The sequence below is a fragment of the Hipposideros armiger genome, unplaced genomic scaffold (assembly GCF_001890085.2).
Source record: "Hipposideros armiger isolate ML-2016 unplaced genomic scaffold, ASM189008v1 scaffold_234, whole genome shotgun sequence".
NCBI lineage: Eukaryota > Metazoa > Chordata > Mammalia > Chiroptera > Hipposideridae > Hipposideros > Hipposideros armiger.
In genome coordinates, this window is record NW_017731584.1 from 1303406 (window position 1) to 1317474 (window position 14069).

Sequence of the window (14069 nt, forward strand, 5' to 3'; positions counted from 1 at the left end):
ATTTGCATATAGTACACACAAATATATTTGTATATGATATAGGGAAGGGGTATGAGGACTATTTTTGCAGCAGAGGGAGCTAAGAGGTTGGATTCCAAGCCTACGTCCTCCAAGACACAGCACTCAGGCAGACATTAATGGGTGACACAGAGCAATCTCTCCAGACGACTAGGGATGCCACCAGGGATGCCTCCCTGCAGTTAAGCCCACAGCAAATTAAACACAGGTTGTGCTTTATAAGAGTTATAAACCAACCTGCCCTATTCTTGCATCTCATTGAAGTTAAAGATAAACTTACCATTGTTCCTCTATCCTCCTTTCTCCCCATACCAATGACTTTTCCATGGAAGCAGGAAGCACGTGTAAACCCTAGCCTGGGGGATGGAGGGGGTCTCCCTTCCTCTAGTGCTTAGAGACCGCCACTCCGTCTAGGGGGTGGCCTTGGTTTTCTTACTTACTCTGCTAACTAAACTTACTTGTACATTACACTCTGTCTTAGCTCACGTTTGAATTCTTTCCTGTGTGAAACCAAGGACCCTCTTTTCTTTTCCTGTATCATATACACATATACACTTTATGTCATAAGGCATACACTTGAAATAATAGCCTTTGTCTTTTAGCACTGAAGCACCCAACAATACTTATAACTGGATGGGTTCAAACTGTCACTTTTTCTTTCCCATTGTGGTGAAATAAACACAACATAAAGTTTACCGTTTTAACCATTTTTAAGTGTACGATCCAGTGGTATTAGGTACATTAACACTGTTTGTTGTATAACTATCGTCACCATCTATCTCCAGAACATTTTTATCCTCCCAAACTGAAATTCTGTAGCCATTAAACACTAATTCCACATCCTCCCTCTCCTCCCATCAAGCACTGGCAAACACCATTCTACTTCCCGTCTGTATGAATTTGACTACTCTAAGTACTTCATGTAAGTGGAACCGTACACTGTTTGTCCTCTTATGTCTGGCTTGTTTCACTTGGCATAATGTCTTCAAGGTTCATCCATGTTGCAGCATGTGTTAGAATTTCATTCTTTTCTGAGGCTGAATAAGAAGGCTTCATTTGAAAATTGAAGTATTTTAGGAAGACCATATGGCTATAGCTCACACAGGCAATTATTTCCAATCCTCTCTTCTCCCTCTTAGACCACATTGTATAAATAGTCTAACGAGATCTAATGGCATGGCTTCCTGGTGCTGTCCTTTCTCCAGGAGTGGCTTTGCCCTTGAACTTGGGCTCTGGAATCAGATGGACAGACATACATTTGCATCTGCATGCTGCCACTTAAGAAGTTTATTGTCTTGGTCGCACAATTAGGTTAAACCATACGATATTGCCGATATTTGTTATGTATAAAAATGACAACTTCATATGGCGCAACCTAGTTCTCTACCTCTTTGCTACTTAGTTACCTTAGGTAAAACATGAAGTTAAAAATAGTGCCTGGCTCGCAGGGTTGCTGTGAGGATTGAATGACCTAATGTGATGATTTAGTCTGTGCTTGGCCAGAGGGCACTGAGGGCTGGAGCTGCTGTGGGAGCTGTATGTCCCCGCCTCCTTTGAGGAGAGACAAGCCTCTCCTCACAAGTCCAGGCTTTCAGGCCAGGCTGGTCACCTCTCCTGCCACCTCGCACGCACCTGATTGATTACACCTTCATCATCAGCTCAAGGGCATGAGAGTCGATCCGGAATGAGAGCAATTTTTCTGACACTTCATTTTAGAGGGCATGGAACAGTGAACAAGATAAATACTATTCCCTATCTTCATAGAGTTAATGTTCTAGTCAGGGAGGAAGAAAATAAGTAAGAAAAATATGGTATCTTAAGGAAAACTAAAGTACGGCACGGGGATATGAAGTGTCAGGTGACACTTTAGATGAAAGAGGACACATGCTACCTGAAGCAGGTTTGAATGTCACCTTGCTTCCAGCCTTTCCCTGTATCACTTCCCTTCCTCCCTCCCTCCCTTCTTTCTCTTTTTCTTTCTCCCATTTTGGATCCTGGGCAGCCCTCCTGACTTACTTGAAGCTGCTTTTCAAGGAGGCTGTGCGCTGACTCTGCAGGTTCCCTGAGTGAGGAATTCCAAGAACAGCTCCCCTTACTCGGGCCTGTCTGTCATGGGCCGCTGCTTTAGCCGCCCTGGCTCCGTGTCCGTATTAATTGGCCTGTCTTGGGCTTTACTAGAGTTCTCTCTGCAGTTTACCCTTTCATAACCCAAAAGTCTCCACACATCTCCTACCCAAGGCCTTCTATCTCCTGGCCAAAGAATTCCCTCTCCTGGTTCTCAGGGAATTCCATGACCACACCATGAGCAAAGCTGTACCCCTTCCTCATTGGAGCTGTTTCTCAGTCTCTCGCCAGGCCTGTTGTAGGCCAGTCAGGGTCATTTATGGAAGGGTTTGCCGTCTCTCCTCCCACAGTGTACATGAGACTCTTCAGGACTTCAAAACTATTTGATAAAAAACACAGAGAAGATCACAAAAATTGATCTGTTAAAATATGTATATTTCAACACTGCTTTTTGAAATATATTATAAATGGTTTGTCCTTTTTCATTTGAAAGCTTTTTGTTTTACTTTGTGATTCCCCACGCAGGGAATTGTATCTGTGGGCCTGCGGGGAGGGCTGGGGATGGTAGCTGACTAGGCTGTGCTTCCCGCCTGGGGACTAGTAGGTTGTCCTTGGGTTTGAGATGAGCTACGGTGAGGGGTGGCCCTGGGCCTCGGGACGCTGCCTCTGAGGTTCACCACTGACTCAAGCTTTTGCTCAGAAAATGCTGCCTCATCCTTCCCTCATGGCTGCTCAATCAGGAAAATATTATTTTCAGATGTTTTAAATTTGTGCAGCAAGAAACATATGTCCTGACATATGGAGCACAATAGGAGCTAGTTAAGGCCAAAGTGGAAACCAGAAATGGGAGTTCTCTTTTTTTCCTTTTTTGAAGTCAGACCCTGCAGGCCAGATTTCCCCAACCCGCAGTCTGAGCCGTGCTCTAAATTAGAGAACATGTGCATCAGAGAGAAACTGGACACAAAAAGGCACCCGCGAGCCCCTCTCTCTCGCTAGCATTACACCCAATTAGGAGAGCCGCCGTGGTGCTGCTGTAACCCCATCTGGAAACCAAGTCACAGACAGCCTTGCAAATGCTTCAAAGTCATGTGCACCATGATATACAATGTTCAAATATATCAATTTGCCCCTAAGATAGTTGCATTAAAGCTGTCCACGTGAAAATTTGATTGGTGTAATTTTAACCATTCGTTTTGAAAATAAAGCCTTTAGAGTTAGAGTAGTAACAGTATTGGACTTTCACATTTAATCTGAGAAAGAAAAGAAAGAGACATACATATGAAAATGGCTTTCGCTTATCGTCCCTGACTTACTCAGCAAGTGCCTTCTTGGTGTGCAGTGTAGAGCTGGGCTCTGTGGAGGCAAGATGTGTAAACCAAGTCCTGCTCATAAGAAAAGCTTCTAGTCCACCTTCCTCATCCCCCTGGCTTTTTCTTTCAGGACCTCTTGGTTTCATTTATTGAGTGGTCCACATACCAGGCATCGTGGGACAGCTCTCATAGAAGTGGAGGAGACAGGTGAGAAAACAGATAACTGCTCATTAAGAGCTTTGCTTGAGATAACTGCTACAGGAGCTCAGTGGGGGTCATAGAGACAGAACATAAGGTCAGAGACAGCTTCCCAGAGGTCATGGCGCTCGAGTTACATCTGTGCCGTTTACCTGAAGTATATTCGCTCCCAGTTTGGTCAGGTGATGATGATGCTTGGCTCTGTCCCCATGAGTCTGTGTTGGCAGCTGAGCTAACATCAGACTTGCCTTCCCTGGAGCCTGTGGGCAGTGGAGCCGTGTGCTTCGAGTCTGGTCCCTGCCCTAGTCAACAGAAAGCTCAGTTTCCAAGCTCTGCCCACGTGGAACACCCCACTGAATTCCTGCTTCCAGTCTCAGATGCAGGTATCTCTACCCTCACCTCGCTTGCAGAGCAGAGACATCTAATGGATCTTCCTTCCAAGTAATGGCTGCTCTTCCGCAGCCCCAGACACCAACTCAGCCCCTTTCAGGTTGTTGAGTGTCCTCTCCTCCTCCTTCTCACCAGAGGGGGCCACTCAGAATCTTAACATGACTGACTTCTAATAGAAAAACATCCTTACGGAGTATCCACAAGGGAGGCTGTTGCTTCAAAGCGAGTGGTGGGGAAAGGTGCTGTGGGGATGAGGGCCGAGCCAGAAGGAGGCTTCCTGAACACTAGACTAAAGGCTGTGAACCACAGGAAGCCATTGCCGCTCTTATCCGTGGAGCTAACAGGATGAGAAAATGGAGTTGTAAGAAAATAGCTCAATGATGGGATGTAGGATGGATTGGATGAAGAACAAGACTGAACACAGGCAGAGAAGCCAGGGTAATAGTGCAGTAGTTCAATTTTAGTGTAATAATAGTGTTGGCCTTGGAACAGGAAAAAAAAAGTGACACAAAGGAAGAAGTGGAAAGACTTGGCAGAGGATCGGGGAGCATGGAACGGAGAAAAACAACAATCAGTGGTGCTGAGTTCAGGAAGACAATTGATCTGATTCAGCACAGATGGAGGGGTTGGTGTTAGAGACCTGCAGTGACACGGGTTTAATTATTATTTTAAAGGCCTGTGCTAAACATAAGGGCTGTCCACTGAGTATAAGCAGATGCTTTAAGGTTGGGCATTTGTCTTTCCCAGTTTTCCCGTTCTTCACATCTGATGTTTCCCTGGCCTTGGACTGCGGTCCCTGGCCTTGCTGTCCTCAGGCAAGCATCCTTATTCCCCATCTGTGCTTTGTAACAGGTACTCAGGGTGTGGGCCCAGGAACAGGTAGAAAAGCAAAAGCAGGTTCTAACCTGGAGACAAGGCTTGCGCTTTGAATGGTTTTGGTTTTATGTATTTTAGTAAAACATGGCTTTGTTTCATAATGTAGAGCTTGAAGGGTCAATTTTTCAAATCCCAGACTCCTACTCTTTAGAAGGCAGAATCAAATGAAAAATAACTTCAGGTTGAATTATGGGAAAAGCTGACGTCTGAATTCACCAAAAGCTTGTTTGGAATGGTCAGGTTATGTGTATATGTGTCGGTATCTACAGTCAGGACTTTCTAGCACCCAAATCAGATGGCATTGGTGTTTCCATTTCCTTATTCTGAAACAGCAAGAGGGATTCTTGATGCTCTCGAGGCCGTTTCAGGTTTCTCTCCTGACATACCTCAGACAAGGCTTTTCCACAGCACAGCCATGTGTCCTCACACACCTCCAGCTCCAGCTTCCTTTTGAAAATAAAGCTCCCCAGGCCAGTCCTCTTTAAGAGCCCAGGCCACTGCACAGAATGCTGTAGGCATCACATTGCATTCGGAATGCTTACAAGCCCTCAGGTGGAGAGCTCAGAGCAGTCTCGAAGAGCCAGCCATGTGTTGTTGGCCAACTTCTCTGTGGAATTTCTATCTGTTCTTTACTGGTAGACCAGCCTGAAGTCAGTGCTGAAAAAAAAGCAAGCTTGATATCTTTGCTGCTTTTTCAGTTTCTGTTTGGGGCACTGGTGCTGTGTTAATCAAAGGCTCATGGGAAACATAACGCCTGGTGCGGCTCCTCAGAGCAGAACTACAATTGATTAGAACACGGAGGGCTCCTTGTAAATGCTGTAAGTTGTATTGTTAGGTTAGTGTAAAGTTACAAAAATAAAACACCTAAGTCTGTTTCCTTGCACATTCAGAGTTAATATCCATCCTGTGGGGATGGAAACATTGAGGAGGAAGATGGGGGAAGGCAATGAATGTTCAGCTGGAATAAGAAATAGGATAGACTACTATGAATAAGCTGATGCTTTTTTCGCTGTAGAACTTATTTGGGTTAATCTTATATTTAATGCTTTTAATGTTAAATTATAGATAAATGACCATTTTGAAACATTTATTGGATAGGATTTTCATTCAAGATGACAGAATGAAAAATTTGAACACATATTCTTATTGCTCTATATTAACATAACAAATTTGAGCTGTTCAGTCAACTCCTTTGAAAAGAGAGAATGGAAAAAGGGAAGGAGAATAAAGCAACATCCCAAGAGGCAGAATTAAAAAAACAGAGAACTCCCTTCACTTGGTCAGTTATTTTGGGGCAAGAGATAAGGCTCCTTATTAAGAACGAGCATCATACAAAATACTTTGTGTGAGGAAATTAAATAGAAAGAAGGAAGGGAAAGCAGGAAGCCAGGGCTATGGAAAATGTTCCTCCATTTTTCTAATTATTCACTTCATTTCCTGTAAAGGAATGGCTGCCCACTAGTGGGTTGGTCTAGTTTAATATTTACCTGAAAGTACAATTTTATTGCCCAAGCTTTATTAACAGAGTCAAATTGCCAAGGAAAAGTGAATGAGCATTAGAAAAATGTGGACTTTCTGATTATTAGTGGCTGTGTTAGAGAAGATATTGTATAATTTTTCTCTTTGGAGTAATGAGAGGTTAATTTGGATAGATAATGCAAATAGAGAACAGAAAAATCATGTAGGGGAAGACAGTCAATTCAATCAAACCCCCCCCTTTTTTTTTCTACTTTAGAAATTTGACTCGAAGTGTATATAAGAAATAAATTATGTTCTCTGCACTTGACCTTGAGCGTGAAAAACCTCCTAACTCCCACCTCCGTGAATCTTTGCAGTTATCTTCATGTTTCTTCTTAAATCAGTTCCTATAGATCAGAGAAGAGGAGGGGTAACTCTTACCCACAGCCACCTTCTTGAGGAGCCTAGCTTCTATAGTGGAGGTGTATGTTTATATACTTGGGGGTAGGAAAGGAGAAATTTCCACCTGACCTTTCAGTGCAGTCCTTTTCTGAAAGTGACTTTTTCAGTGTGAATTCTCTGATGTGGTTTAATTTGACTGAAGTTATTCTTATTTTTAGCCTATTTAGCAGCAAACCCAAATTTAATATCACTGTGTGTGTGTTGGGTGAGGGGGATAGTGGTTTGACTGGTTGAGCTATTACTGAGATTCAGTCATAATCACTATATTGGCTGTACTTAGTTGTCTGGAAGGTAAAAAATGAAAATAATACTTAGCTCTTAATATCTGGTGATAATATTTGTAAAGAAATTATGACTTCAAGTCTTGAATTGCTATTGTTATTATTGGTAATACTACTTGTAGACCATGTACAGGTTCAGGATTAAGAAATTAAGTTATGAATTCCAATTGCAGTCTTGAACAATACACTCAACCTTTCTGGGAATGTCTTTATGCAACAAAAACAAGTCATTTTAACTTTATTTTAAAATATATTGTTCTACCGGCCATTGAACTTCCAGGGCTGGATAAAATTAAGCATCATTAGCAAGAGAACATCAGACTAGGCAAGATAAACTTAGGATCTTACTCCTTGCTTGCGGTGTCTGTTTCCTAAGTGGAAATCATCATTCTCCTTGGGCAGTGTTCTGAATCCATATCTATCTAATGACATATTATTCAGCAATAACAACAATATGCTGTGCCTGAGACTCATGTCAACTGACATGTGAATAGCACTCCTAAATGTTGTAAAGGATAGCTCCTCGTCTCTACAAGGATTTTGCTCCTATTCATAAAATCTAACTAATTGCCTCTGGGTTGAAAGACTGGGCTTATGGAGGAAGCAGCAGAGGCCAGGTGGAGCTGCACAAAATGCTGATTTGGCTTTTGGAGACAGATGTTCAGGTTGTACAGGGGCTTGGAAATCAGAGTGACAGGTACAATGGGGGTAAATTTATTACCTTTGGAATTGGTGGGGGCGTTGTCCAGAAATGGGTAAGATCAGTGTTTCTCACATCTTAATAAGCTATGGAGCATCTGAGGATCTTGTTCAATTTCAGAGGAAGAGGAAGAGGATTTGAGATTCTACATTTCTAACAAGCTCCCAGGTGATGCCAAGAACTCTACTTTAACTAGCACAGGAAACCGTGGCTCCTAGGAGATCTTTGGTAAAGAGAGTGTACCAAGGAGTATAGAGACAAGAGGCAGAGAAAGGGACCCTGGATGTAAAGTTGGAGCCTAGACGCTGAGGCTGCTGAAGGTCAGGGGAGTTGGGTTTTTGGAAAGCAGATCCAGTGCCAGGTGAGGCAAGGGACATGTGGGGCAGACATAGGCCAGGCTGGTCCTCTAAGACATTTTTCTGGGGAGGCAAGTTGTATTAGACCAATGTGTGCGGGATTCAGTATCGGCCCCGCCTGGTTAGAAAGCACTTTCCATGGGTGGAATAGGATTTAATAGCCCCTAAACCAATGGGAGAACCCATGTTAAAAACGTCTATGCCAATAGAGGGTAATAGCTAAAGAGAAGAGCTCTTGAAGTCAGGTCTGGGTTCAAAACCCAGCTCCTCTAGTTATGAGCTGTTTCTGGCAAGGTTAGCCTCTCTAAAACTCAGTTTTCTCATTGGAAAAATAGAGCTAACCAGCTCTCATGCTTGGTCTATCAATTTTATAGAACATACTTCCAACTTACAGGCACCAAGATCCAAGGTGGGTTACACTAAGCATGTTTATTTCCTTTCATCAATATATTCTCTTGGATCTGATGTTGGAATTCAGGCTTCATTATATCGATTGTAACACTTCTTGCTGAGCATATAAATATGGCAAATGGGTCTGTTTTCTGATCTACAGAAAGACCCTAAGATGAGCGTGAGCTGGTATGTTTCAGGGGCAAAAAAACTTCTGGCATGGCTCAAGAAGGGTAGGTAAGAAAGAGTGCTATAGATTGAGATCTGAAACAGATAGGGGCCAGTTCATTTAAGGCTATGTAAGCCACGGAAAGGATTTGAATTTTATTAAAGCTGCAGGGATGCAATTGAGACTATCTGGGTGCCTAATGATAAAATGAAAATTGCAAAAATAGCTAAACACTTATTGAAGGCTTATCCTATACCAGGCATGGTGCTAAGGGTTTTTATATATGTTAACATGTAACCCTTCCATTAATCATATAAAATGAGTAGCTTTATCACCTCCATTTTATGGATGAACAAGTTGAGGCTTAGGAGATTCATTAAAATGCCCAAGGTCACCAGCTGGTAATTAATAGGAAGCAAGATACCACCACACAGTACCCTTCTAAATCCACTTCTGCCTACTTCCATCCATTGCTTCAACGTGGGTTTGTTTAATTTGCAATGATTACAGCTGGTCACAGTACCTTGAGGCTGCCAGTCACACTGGCTCCTGTGCCACAATGGGTATGGATGTGAACCCAATGCAGGAGGAGATTTCCTGGCAGTCCTGAGAGAAGCACAAGCATCTTCTCACCTGGACCATCCTATCATTTGCCCCATCTGCACATCTCTGCATGCACATGTGCCCAAATGCCTGTATCTTCTCTATGGCTCTAACCTTCCTTCCCTCAGGCCACAGTGAATCACTGCTTTTCATTAGGTGGTGTAATGAATCCATCTGCCTGGTGGTGCCTCCAAGCAGCATCCCCTCACCGTGCACATCTGTTCTGCGAATCTGCAGTGAGTAGCACCGACCTCTTAGGGATCGCAGGCACTGGGAGAGACTTGTTTTTTATGTCAGCACGCATTTCTCCCGTTCTCCCTGGTGCAGCTAGCTCTCTTTATGTGGGTTAGCAGGGAGATGCAATAGTCCTGAGCATTTGGGGACAATTTTGAAGGGCAGTCCTAGTGACAGGCTTCCTGGAGTGAATGAAAGATGACGATAGGTATGAATTTTATGGAGCAGATCAAGTGTCTCTTTTACAACACATTATCCTTAGAGTTTTCACTGCAGCTCATGAATGTGACTAATACAGGAAATTGTGAAGATCGGCTGCCAGCAGGAAGGAGACCTGGGTTTCTGATGCTGCGGGCCCATGCTTCATCCACAGAGTTGAAAGAGCCACTCTAAATTCAAAGGGAAGCAGCTGCCACAGAGAACTCAAATAGCAAATCTGAGACCCCACTCCGAGTTGGCAGAAGGCAGCAGGATCAAACTTCATTCCCAGTCCCCAACTTATGACAACTATTGCTATTGTATAGCTCTTAGGAATTGGCATCTGAAGATATTTCATCAGCGGTATCAAAACAATGAGGATAAAAATAATCACTGCATACGGAGGCCCTGCTGGTTATGAAATGCAGGCATCATTTCTGGGAAGTATAGATGCACATAATGCCCATTGTCCCCTTAGTAATTGCCTTGGCCGCCAAGGGTCCTAATGGGGAAGGGGCTTAATGAGATTTGGCTCCCTAGGAAAAAGGAGCTGAAACAAAATATCTATTGTTCTGAATATAACCAGAATGGTCCCCAGGACAGAAAACCCTGGAGTTATATATATATATAGGAAAGAGTGCTCATGACGGGTGAGAGGAAGATTCTTGCTATTACTAGCAGACTTATTTATATATAGAAGTCATATACAGCATTATCAAAATACTTAACAAACACCAGCTTCATTTAGCAAATATATAGTAAGCCAGCACTATTTCAGACACAAAGCCAGCTGTGAATATGACAAAATACCTGCTCTCATGGGCTTACAGTTCAGTGGGGGCATAAGATAATGAACAAACAGATAAGAAAAACATAGAATGGTAAGTGCTCTGCCTAGAGTTAATATTGGATGGGATGAGAGAGACTGGCAGTGGTCAGGAAAAGCCTCCATGAGGAGGTGACCTTAAAGCCAATATCTGAATGTTAAGGAAGAACTAAGTACGCACCGTTGAGGGGAATAATATTCCAGGTAGAGAAACAGTTTCCAGGCTTTAAGATGATGGCTACGAGCTTAGTATGTGTCAGGAACAGAAAGATGCCTGGCCAGGTTCAAGCAGGATGTGTAAGAAAGAATTACAGGGCATGAGATCTGAAAGGCAGGTAGGGGCCAGGGCACAAAGGGCTATGTAAGCATGGAAAGGATTTGAATTTTATTATAAATATGTTGAGAAGCTATTGGATGGGGTGTTAAGCAGGAAAATGACATGATCAGATGTGTACAGCATTTTGAAAACTTCTTATTTTGATATGATTTCAAACTTAAAGAAAAGTCACAAAAATAGTACAAAGAGCTCTTATAAACTGTTACCCAGATTTACCAGTTGCTTACATTTTTTGCCCCATTTGTTTACCATTATCCCTGTCTGTAAGTATATATATGCATATTTCCCCAAACCACTTGAAAATAAAGTGGAGACATCATACTCTTTTAACACTAAATACTTCAAAACTCTATTTTCTAACAACATAAAATTATCTTATATAACTGCAGTACTTTTATTAAAGATTAGAAAATTTAGTATTTATATATCACTGTTCTTCTAATCTATAGTCCATATTGAAATTTCATCAATTTTCCCAATAATACACTGTTTAGCTACTTTTTCCCAGGTTCCGTATCCAATTTATCATCAAGTATTGCATGGACTTTGTCATGTGTCTTTAGTCTCCTTCAAATTGGAACAGCCCTCAGCCTTTCTTTGTCATTTTTGACCTTGATGTTTTTATGAGACTGAAGTGCTACCTACTGCGCTAACAAGGCACCTTTGACCTTGATGTTTTTAAAGAACACAGGCCAGTTATTTTGTACAATGTCTCTTAATTTGTGCTTGTCCAATTTTTCCTCATGATTAGATTCAGGTTATGCATCTTTGGCAGGAATATCAGAAATATTGCTATGTCCATATCAGTGCATGACATCAAGAGGCATATAATTTGGTTTGTCCCAATCGTGGAGATGTTATCTTCGGTCACCTGGTTAAGGTTATGTTCCCAGGTCTCTCCTCTGTAAAGTTACTATTTCTCCCTTTGTAATTAGTAACTAATTTGAAGGGAGTTTCTTTGAGACTAAATAAATATCTTGTTGATCATCAAACTTTCACTTTTAATAGTTTTAGTATCCATTGATGAATTTCTAAATCCATCACCCCTTCTATATTAATTATTTGAAATTTAACTTTAGGGAAGAGCTTTCCTTTTTCTCATTTATTGTGTTAAAAGGGAGAAAGTAGGGAGGCAAGAGCAAAGCAAGGAGACCAAGTTAGGAGGCTATCGCAGTATTTCTCATGAGAGGTGAGAATGGCTTATACCAAGGTGTGTCAGCCAAGGAATGGGAGATAAGGATATACTCAGGCTATGTTTTAAAGGTGAACTTGAGAGATTTTGCTGATGGTTTGGATGTGGGAATGATGCAAAGAAAGTTATCCAGGTTACTTTCCAAATTTTTGTCTTGAGCAAGTGGTACCATTTAATGGCATCAGTTGGTGGTACCCTTTATTGAAATAGATAAGTTGGTGGAGAAACTTTGGGAAGGAAAATCAAGAAATTTTATTGGCCATAAGCTTACTTACTTACTGAAAATATCAACACAGAAATAGCAAGCACAAAAAAGGATATAGAGGGCCAGCCGAGTGGCTCATTGGTTAGGAGTTGGCTTGGGACGCCAGCTCTGAGCAGCAGGACCCTGGTTTGGATCCCACATGAGGGCCGGTGATGCTGCGCCCTCTACAGCTAAGATGGTGAACAACAGCTCAATAGAGCTGGGCTGCTGTGAGTTGCTGGCAATGGCATAGGCTGCAGTAGGGCTGGCTGACAGCTGGCATGAGTTTTTGTGAGCTGCCGTGAGTTGCCATGAGTGGTTGTCCAATGGCTGGTGAGTGACTCCCTCACCTGGGAAGAGCGCAATGATAATACCAACATGGGCCAGTGAAGCAATGTCCTCCACAACTAGACTGAAGAACAAAAGGACAGCAACTTGTCTGTTCCCCTTCCTCAATTCCCCAATGCTATTCCCCTCCTCCCCCAATTCCCCAATAAAATCTTTAAAAAAAAAAAGAGGATATAGAAACCATAAAAAGGAACCAGTCAGAAATGAAGAATACAATAATTGAAATGAAGAATGCACTACAAGGAATCACCAGCAGACTAGATGAAGCAGAAGATCGAATGAACAACTTGGAAGACAAGGTAGCAGAAAACATCCAATCAAAACAGCAAAAAGAAAGAAGAATTTTTAAAAATGAGGATCGTTTAAGAGACCTCTGGGACAACATCAAGGGTAACAACATTCACATCATAAGAGGACCAGAAGGAGGAAAGAGACAGCAAGGGATTAAAAACCTATTTGAGGAAATAATGACTGAAAATTTTTCTAACCTGGTGAAGGAACTAGACATACAAGTCCAGGAAGCACAGAGTCCCAAACAAGATGAACCCAAACAGGCTCACATCAAGACACAGTGTAATTAAAATGGCAAAGGTTAAAGACAAAGAGAGGATCCTAAAAGCAGCAAGAGAAAGGCAACTAGTAACATAAGGGAGCCCCCACAAGATTGTCAGCTTATTTCTCAACAGAAACTTTGCAGGCCAGAAGGGATTGGCAGGAAATATTGAAAGAGATGAAAAGCCAGGATCTACAACCAAGACTACTCTACCCAGCAAGGCTATCATTTAAATCAAAGGACAGAGAAAGAGCTTTCCAGATAAGAAAAAGCTAAAGGAGTTCACTACCACCAAACCAGTATTACAAGGAATGTTAGAGAGCCTTCTTTAAGGTGGAAAAAAAAATCAAAATTATGAATAATAAAATGGCAATAGTCACATATCTATTTCAATGTAAATGGATTAAATTCTCCACTCAAAAGACACAGAAGGGCTGAGTGGATAAGAAAACAAAGCCCTTACACATGCTGCCTACATGAGAATCACTTCAGATTGAAAGACACACAGAGGTGGAAAGTAAAGGCATAGAAAAAAATATTTCATGAAAATGGAAACAAACAAACAAAAGAGCTGGGGTAGCATACTTATACCAGAAAAAATAAACTTTAAAACAAAGGCTACAACAAGAGACAAAGAAGAACCCAGTAATCCCACTTTAGGGTATTTATCTGAAGAAACCAAAAACTACTTTGAGAGGATGTGTGCATCCATATGTTCATTGCAGCATTGTTTACAGTGGCCAAGATGTGGAGGCAGCCTGAGTGTCTTTCAATGGAAGAATTGATAAAGAGGAGGTGGTACATATATACAGTGGAATATCGCTTGGCCCTGGAGGGGAATGGGTTCTTGCCATCTGTGGCA

The 14069-nt window shown here is 42.0% G+C and overlaps 1 long non-coding RNA gene across 2 annotated transcripts in view; it reads left to right on the plus strand.

Moving 5' to 3' along the window:
* LOC109389464 (uncharacterized) overlaps window positions 1–14069 on the plus strand; it is a 144261-nt gene that overhangs the window by 119990 nt on the left and 10202 nt on the right. For both annotated transcript variants that reach the window (XR_002125398.1, XR_002125399.1), the window contains one exon: window positions 3523–3599. This is a non-coding gene — a long non-coding RNA (uncharacterized LOC109389464). The remainder of the gene's footprint in view (window positions 1–3522; window positions 3600–14069) is intronic.